Source organism: Oryx dammah, unplaced genomic scaffold, assembly GCF_014754425.2.
Source record: "Oryx dammah isolate SB20612 unplaced genomic scaffold, SCBI_Odam_1.1 HiC_scaffold_16, whole genome shotgun sequence".
NCBI lineage: Eukaryota > Metazoa > Chordata > Mammalia > Artiodactyla > Bovidae > Oryx > Oryx dammah.
Window position 1 is genome coordinate 16785552 of NW_024070200.1, and position 8670 is coordinate 16794221.

The window sequence follows — 8670 nt, forward strand, 5'->3', positions numbered from 1 at the left end:
ACTGCAGTTATATGACATTGTTCCTTTTCCAAAATCTGTTGAAATTTAATGTATTTAAAATTATTAAGAATATATTATTTTGGAGTTCAAGGGGGCCTAGAATAAAATGCAGAATGACAAGTAAATCACCTGTATTTCACATATATTTAACAACCTTTTTCACTGTCTTAGTTCATTTTGATTGTTATCACAAAGTACCACAAGCTAGTCAGCTTATGAATGGCAGAAATATATTGTTTCTCCATATACCTGGAGACTGGAAGTCCAAGATCAACCAGCGTGATTGAATGAGGGCTCTCTCTGAGTTGCAAATTTCTTGTGCCTTCACACAGTGGAAGGAGAAGCTCTGTGGGATCTCTTTTAGTATAATGTCACTAATGCCATTCATGAAGTCTCCTTCTTCATGACCTAATCACTTCCCAAAGGACCTATCTACATATGTTATCATGCTTGGGGGTTAGGATTTCAATACATGATATTGGAGGAATCAAATTTTCAGTTCATAGCACTAATTAAAGGGAGTGAAGTAAACTGTGCTGACCTGAATGACTATGTCATGGACTATTTAAACTGAAGGCAAAAGGAATTATGCTGTAAACATTCTAATTTAGTTTTCTATTTGATAGAGTTCTTTCCATGGGGACATAGGTTAATAATTCTGACAGTGCTATACATGTTCAGAGGAATTAAATCATTAAGGAAATGGATAGTAGAAGGTGAAAGTCAGGTTTTTCAGTTTTAGAGTGGGCATTTATTCATAATCATAGGGTGAGACTATAATGACCCATGGGATAATGGATTAAAATTGTAGAAGTCAGTATGAACACAAGTATATGGATGGCTAGATATAGACAGAGTTACAGATGTATGCCTACATATAGGTTAGCTCTATACATAGATTTTCTTGCTCTATGAGCTGAAAGTGCCTAGAAGCAATGAAACTCAGTAGCAGTGTTCACGGTTGATACCTGGATTACAATTTCTAGTACCATTCTCCAAAATAATAATCAAGGGCTATTGATTGTAGGACTAGTAAAGGAAATGCATAAGATGAGCCTGGAGCATCTTGTAGTGCCAGAGGATAATTTATAGTTTAGTACACGACTCATGATCACACACAGAGACATGTATACACACAGTGGTGGTGTTATGGCAGAGACTTGAATGTCAAGTGAAAGAGCTTCTGATGGTCAAAGCTACAATTTGAGTAAAAAACGTAAGTACATTTGTACTAGATTATAATTCAAAATAAAAAAATATATATATTCTTGAGTCCATACTGACATAAATAAATTATTTCATAAGTAAATAAATAGAAAAAAAGAAATTTTCCATCCAGATATAGTCCAAATAATATATATAGATATTTCACCCTGGAGATGGATCATAACTCCTCATTACTTAAATGTAGATTGTACTAATTGACGTGATTTCAAAAGTGCAATGTGAAAGGGGAGATGATGAGTAATTTTACAGTGGAGAAATTTCACAAACACTACCTCAGGCAGATAATTAATGTCAATATCGATGATAATAAGTCTGTAGCTTATGGTATGTACCCTTCATATGATGTCATAAAAATGATACCTTGCTTATGTGGCCTTGCTCTCAAAAACCAATAATTCCAGTCCAATTATGAGAAAAAAAATCAGACAAATCTCAATAGAGGAGCATGCTACAAAACATCCGTTAAGTTAATTAAACAAGGAGTCTATTAGGCTGAAGTGATGCTAATGTTTTGGTAGCCAGTGTAAGCAAAGCAAAATCTAAGCCTGTAAATGCCTCAAGATTAAGAAATCAAAACCTATCTGCAACACATCACAAACAGTCAACTAGGCTTTACAGTCAGCCATATTAACATTGGTTCATTAGTAATATAAAATGTTATTAGTAATAGAAAGTGGAGGCATTATATGTACTAAATTTGCAAACCTTCTGTAAATCTAAAGCTATTCTAAAACATATATACTTAAAATTATAATTAGTATTATTCTAAGTAGGAATATTTGAAACTGTTACAATCAGTAACAAAATATTTCCTACTATTAATACTTATATCATTATTCAGAAGATCTAGATAACAAAATTAGGCATAAACTCAAGAGAAAATATGTAACATTTGAATGTGAAAAACAGCACTCCTGTTATATGACACAATGCATTGCTAAAATTTAAAACAAATTTACAGGTAAATTGTTAGCATTTTTAAGTGATTTTAATTTTTAAGATGGTTGGCCAATCTATAGAGTCAGGCAATCTATGACATGGGAGACAATATTTGCAAATCAATGTATGTTTGGAAGTTAATATGAATTCAGAGTATATGAGTAACACAACTCTCAGGAACAAATAACAAACAACATTTAAAATGTCCATTTAAAATGGAACAAAATAGAAAGCCCAGAGATAAATCCACACACCTATGGACACCTTATCTTCGACAAAGGAGGCAAGAATATACAATGGATTAAAGACAATCTCTTTAACAAGTGGTGCTGGGAAAACTGGTCAACCACTTATAAAAGAATGAAACTAGAACACTTTCTAACACCATACACAAAAATAAACTCAAAATGGATTAAAGATCTAAACATAAGACCAGAAACTATAAAACTCCTAGAGGAGAACATAGGCAAAACACTCTCCAACATACATCACAGCAGGATCCTCTATGACCCACCTCCCAGAATACTGGAAATAAAAGCAAAAATAAACAAATGGGACCTAACTAAAATTAAAAGCTTCTGCACAACAAAGGAAACTATAAGCAAGGTGAAAAGACAGCCTTTGGAATGGGAGAAAATAATAGCAAATGAAGCAACTGACAAACAACTAATCTCAAAAATATACAAGCAACTCCTGCAGCTCAATTCCAGAAAAATAAACGACCCAATCAAAAAATGGGCCAAAGAACTAAATAGACATTTCTCCAAAGAAGACATACAAATGGCTAACAAACACATGAAAAGATGATCAACATCACTCATCATCAGAGAAATGCAAATAAAAACCACAATGAGGTACCATTTCACGCCAGTCAGAATGGCTGCTATCCAAATGTCTACAAGCAATAAATGCTGGAGAGAGTGTGGAGAAAAGGGAACCCTCTTACACTGTTGGTGGGAATGCAAACTAGTACAGCCACTATAGAGAACAGTGTGGAGATTCCTTAAAAAAAATGGAAATAAAACTGCCTTATGACCCCAATCCCACTGCTGGGCATACACACCAAGGAAACCATAATTGAAAGAGACATGTGTACCCCAATGTTCATCACAGCCCTGTTTATAACAGCCAGGACATGGAAGCAACCTAGATGTCCATTAGCAGATGGATGGATAAGAAAGCTGTGGTACATATATACAATGGAGTATTACTCAGCCTTTAAGAAGAATATATTTGAATCAGTTCTAATGAGGCAGATGAAACTGGAGCCTATTATACAGAGTGAAGTAAGCCAGAAAGAAAAACACCAATACAGTATACTAACGCATATATATGGAATTTAGAAAGATGGTAACAATAACCCTGTATGCAAGACAGCAAAAGAGACACAGATGTATAGAACAGTCTTTTGGACTCTGTGGGAGAGGGAGAGGGTGGGATGATTTGGGAGAATGGCATTGAAACATGTACAATATAAGAAACGAATCACCAGTCCAGGGTCGATGCAGGATATAGGATACTTGGGGCTGGTGCACTAAGAGGACCCAGAGGGATGGTACGGGGAAGGAGGAGGGAGGGGGGTTCAGGATGGGGAACACGTGTATATCTGTGGTGGATTCATGTTGATGTATGGCAAAACCAATACAATATTGTAATTAACCTCCAATTAAAATAAATAAATTTAATTTTTAAAAAAAGTGGATAAAGGGACGGGCCCGGCGGCCATGGCTTCTTCGGTGGCCCCCAGTGCAGGATGATGCAGAAGGTGTCTCTGATGGCAGTGGTGGTGGCCATTTTGTTGGTGGCACCGGGAGGGAGGCACTGTGGCAGCAGTGGTGGCGGCTGGTATACAATGGCAGATTTCGAAGTGTTGAGGAATATGGTTTCTAGTTTTAGGGTTTCTGAACTACAAGTGTTCCAAGGCTTTGCCGACGGAATAAAAGTGGTCATAAGCATGACCTCCTGATGACGGCGTTCCATTTACTGAAGAGTGGCTGCAGCCCTGTGGTTCAGATTAAAATCCGAGAATTGTATAGATGCTGATACCCGTGGACGCTTGAAGGCCTTTCTGATTTATCTACAATCAAATCACTGGTTTTCAGTTTGGATGGGAGCTCCTCACCTGTAGAACCTGACTTGGCTGTGGCTGGAACCCACTCATGGCCTTCCACTTCAGTTAAACCTCACTCGCCATGTTCTCCTCCTGGTTCTGTGCTGCTTCAAGATACTAATCCCACGTTTGAGATGCAGCAGCCATCTCCCCCAATCCCTCCTGTCCAGCATGATGTGCAGTAAAAAAAAAAAAAAAAAAACTACCGTTTTATGAGGTCGTTAATGTCCTCATCAAGCCCACGAGTTTAGTTCAAAGCAGTGTACAGCAGTTTCAAGAGAAGTTTTCATTTTTACTCTGACATCTTAACAAGTTAGAGCGATATGCATTTCCAGGGATTTTTTGCCAGGTGTTAGGAGAGATTATACAGTACAAGTTCAGCTGAGACTTTACCTGGAAGAGACAAGCTGCTCGGAAGAAGATAACTATCCCAATAGTCTCTGAATGAAAGTAAATGGGAAGTTGTTTCCTTTGCTTGGCTATGTACCACCACCTAAAACTGGGATTGAACAGAAGCGCCTTGGATGGCCTTTGAATATTACATCTTTAGTTAGGTTATCCTCAGCTGTGCCAAACCAGATTTCCATTTCTTGAGCATCAGGAATTATAAAGAGTTACTCCATATCTGTATAACTTGTACAAAAACTCACATCAGCTATGTTATTACAGAGGATACAAATGAAAGGTATTAGAAACACTGATCATTCCAGAGCACTAATTAAAGAAAAAAAAAAGTGAGGACTGAGGATCCTGACAGTGAAATTGCTACCACTAGCCTTTGGGTGGAGAAGGCAATGGCACCCCATTCCAGTACTCTTGCCTGGAAAATCCCATGAATGGAGGAGCCTGGTGGGCTGCAGTCCATGGGGTTGCTAGGAGTCAGACACGACTGAGTGACTTCACTTTCACTTTTCACTTTTATGCATTGGAGAAAGGAATGGCAACCCACTTCAGTGTTTTTGCCTGGAGCATCCCAGGGATGGGGAAGCCTGGTGGGCTGCCGTCCCTGGGGTCGCACAGAGTCGGACACGACTGAAGTGACTTAGAAGCAGCAGCAGCAGCAGCAGAAGCCTTTGGGCATCATTGATGTGCCCTTTAGGGAAAATGAGACTGACAATCCCATGCTGTGTGGTGACTTATGCACACCTACAGTGTTTTGATGCTGCTCTTTATCTGCAAATGAATGAGAAGAAACCCACCTGGATTTGTCCTGTGTGTGACAAAAAAGCTGCCTATGAAAGTCTAATTTTAGATGGGGTTTTTATGGAAATTCTCAATGACTGTTCTGATGTGGATGAGATAAAATTCCAAGAAGATGGTTCTTGGTGTCCAATGAGACTGAAGAAAGAAGCTATGAAAGTATCCAGCCAGCCATGTACAAAAACAGAAACTTCAAGTGTCCTCAGTAAGCCTTGTTCAGTGACTGTAGCCAATGAGACAAGCAAGAAGAAACTGGATGTCATTGACCTAACAATAGAAAGCTTTTCTGATTAAGAGGAAGACCCTCCTGCCAAAAGGAAATGCATCTTTATGTCAGCAACACAAAGCAGCCCAATCAAAGGGGTTCTCATGTATCAGCCATCTTCTGTAAGTGTGCCCAGTGTGACTTCCATTGATCCTGCTGCTATTCTGCCTTCATTAACAGACTACTCATTACCATTCCACCACATGCCAATCTCAAGCATGTCCTCAGATCTGCCAGGTTTGGATTTCCTTTCTCTTATCTAGTTGATCCCCAGTCTCACCTCACCCTTAACAGCAAGCAGTACGTCCGTCACCACCACCAGGCCCCATGAAAGCAGTACTCATGTGAGTTCCTCCAGCAGCAGAAGAAGTAACATTCCTGACATCATTTCACTGGACTAAAGAAGGACTCACTCGATCCTATAAATGATTCATCAGAACTGCTCTTTCTTGGATCTCTGCTCCATGGAAGCTATTTTTTTTTTTTTTTGCTAATGATTACTTTGATATTTATTGAAATATCCAATGGATTCTTTTGCCTTCTGAGAGATGAACACAGATGACTGCAATGAGAACCACATGACATGCAAGGGTTTTTCTTACTCTTGGTGTACGAGCATCAGATACATTCAACTGTAACTATATCCTCCTGAGACATGGATTTCAATTTCATGTTACTGGATGGATTCTACAAATCAGTTAATTTTTTTTTGTTATACACAGCAATAAAATTATGTATTCAAGTATACTTTTTTCTAATGAGAAAAAGATGTAATCAGTGATTCTAAAATGACAACTTTTTGTTTAACTTGAAGTGAAGGAAAAATATACAGAAAGCAGTTATGTTTGCTGAATGAGTCCTTTCCATGGATTTGTTCTGTTTCATTGAAGTAATGAAGTCTAGATAAGTGGCCAAAGCTTGGGTTCCACTTTTCTCCATTTCCATCAGAGAAAAATGGCCATTGTGTTAAGCATTTTCCCTGGGGGTTGTTTCCACTCTGGTGTTCTGTACCCGTGAGTGCAGAGTGCAGTTCTGGGATTTGGTTGCTCCTTATTAGTGAGTATGTTGAAGAACACTATAGAGTCTGCCCTGATGTCACAGGTGCTGTTTTTGGTAATTCAACTTTCTCATTCTAGAGATGTCTGTAAATTAGGGCCTTGCCTTCTCAAAGAAATTCTCTGCAACTGTTGAATGAAATATTTTTGGATTAAGGTGTAGCTGGAATGTTTGTTAAAATTTTGTTCACACTGTCCAGAAATATTGAGAGCATGGAAGCAGTGGAAGAAAAGATTTAGGGGCAGTGGGAATAGCACAGTTTAACTTCGTCCTAGGAACTTCTTTTACTCGTTTATTTTATAGGATAATGTTCAAATCTGCGATGAGTACTACTGACAAAGAAAGTATGTCATAGGTCTCATTTTGCTCATAGCAGTGATTTTTAAACTTAAAGAACAAACAATAGCAAAGGGATGGAGATGACATCAGATTCCCTTTTTTTATAAAAGGAAATGTTTCCTGAAACCACAAATGATAAAACCAGAATTAGAAGTGTTTAACAAAAGTTTGAAGAGGAAAGGATGGGCCTGAAACCCACTTTGCAAACCATTCTCCTACTATGTGTTTGATTTTAAATCTCTCAGGAAACTGAATTTTACCCTCAGAGAAACATTTTAATCCAAATTTTATTCTTTGCTTTCATTTGGCCACACAATTTTGATTTCTCAAGGAGTCAATACTTTCCTAATGTTTAGCTTTCTCTACCTAAGCTGTATCTAAGTAAACCTTTGTTGAAAATTCATTAATCTGGCTGCTTTCTCAGACTGAAATGCCCAGATGAAGAGTCCACCAGTTTCATATAGGATAGGGGACAATCAGGGCTGGTGCAACTCCTGGGAGCTACCTTGTCACTGCTTGGTTTTTCACACCTTCTCAGGTTCTCATGACCCCTGGGCTGTTTTGGTACTCATTTAATTTCCTGTGATTTTCTACATCTTCCCTTCTTTGGCTGTAGTATCCCCTTAATGTATTATCCCTTTTGGAGAGTTAAAAACATGGAAAACAAACCTGAATCTTCTTGCAGTCATTGCATCATAGTTGCCAGTTTTACCTTCTGAGGATATGTTGCAGTCCTTTGGTCCATATACAGAATTTCTTCCTGGTAAAATTTTATGTTGCTGCTCTAAATGTTGATGCAAGTTCTGTTAACTCTATAATCAGACGGAAAGAGTAACCTGATTTGTGTGGTATAATTTGTTAATAAAGAAATGCTGTATATTTGTTATCATTTCGTTACCCATTAGATTTTCAGAGACCTTCCCCTCCCCAACTTAACCAACAAAGTAATAAAAGGTAAATGAGAAAAAAAAGAAGTTAGTTTATTTACTGATTCTTGTAACTGATAACGTCTGCACTTTTATAGCTAAACTTTGTTTCTCTTCACTATTTGATGTGAACAGTTTTATTGTTCATTTTTTGTACTTTACACTAAATTACATAAAATTTTAATTTATCCCCCCAAAAATGAACAAAGGATTTTAATAGACATTTCACCAAGAGTGATATACAAATAGATGAGCATATGAAAAGGTGCTCAATATCATTAATTTTTGGAGAAATGTAATCAGAACCACAGTGACACAGCACATTGCATTCATTATGATGGCAACTATCAAAAAAAAAATAGTAACATTTATTGGCAAGAATATGGCAAAAATCAAAATTGTGTAATGCTGGTGGGATTGCAAAATATTTCAGCTGCTGTAGAACAATCTGTCAGTTTATCAAAAAAATTAAAAATAGAATAACTATATGATCCAGCAATTCTACTTCTTAGTATATAATCAAAAGAATTGTAAGCAGGTTCTAACTGAAATGTTTGTATACCCATGTTCATTGTAGCATTTTTTAGATAAGGCAAAATTTGAAAGCA

General features: G+C 37.4%; 1 pseudogene; it reads left to right on the forward strand.

Annotated features, from left to right (window-relative positions):
* Positions 1 to 4018: 4018 nt before the first annotated feature.
* On the forward strand, positions 4019 to 6072 carry LOC120875041 (annotated as a pseudogene).
* Positions 6073 to 8670: the final 2598 nt, after the last annotated feature.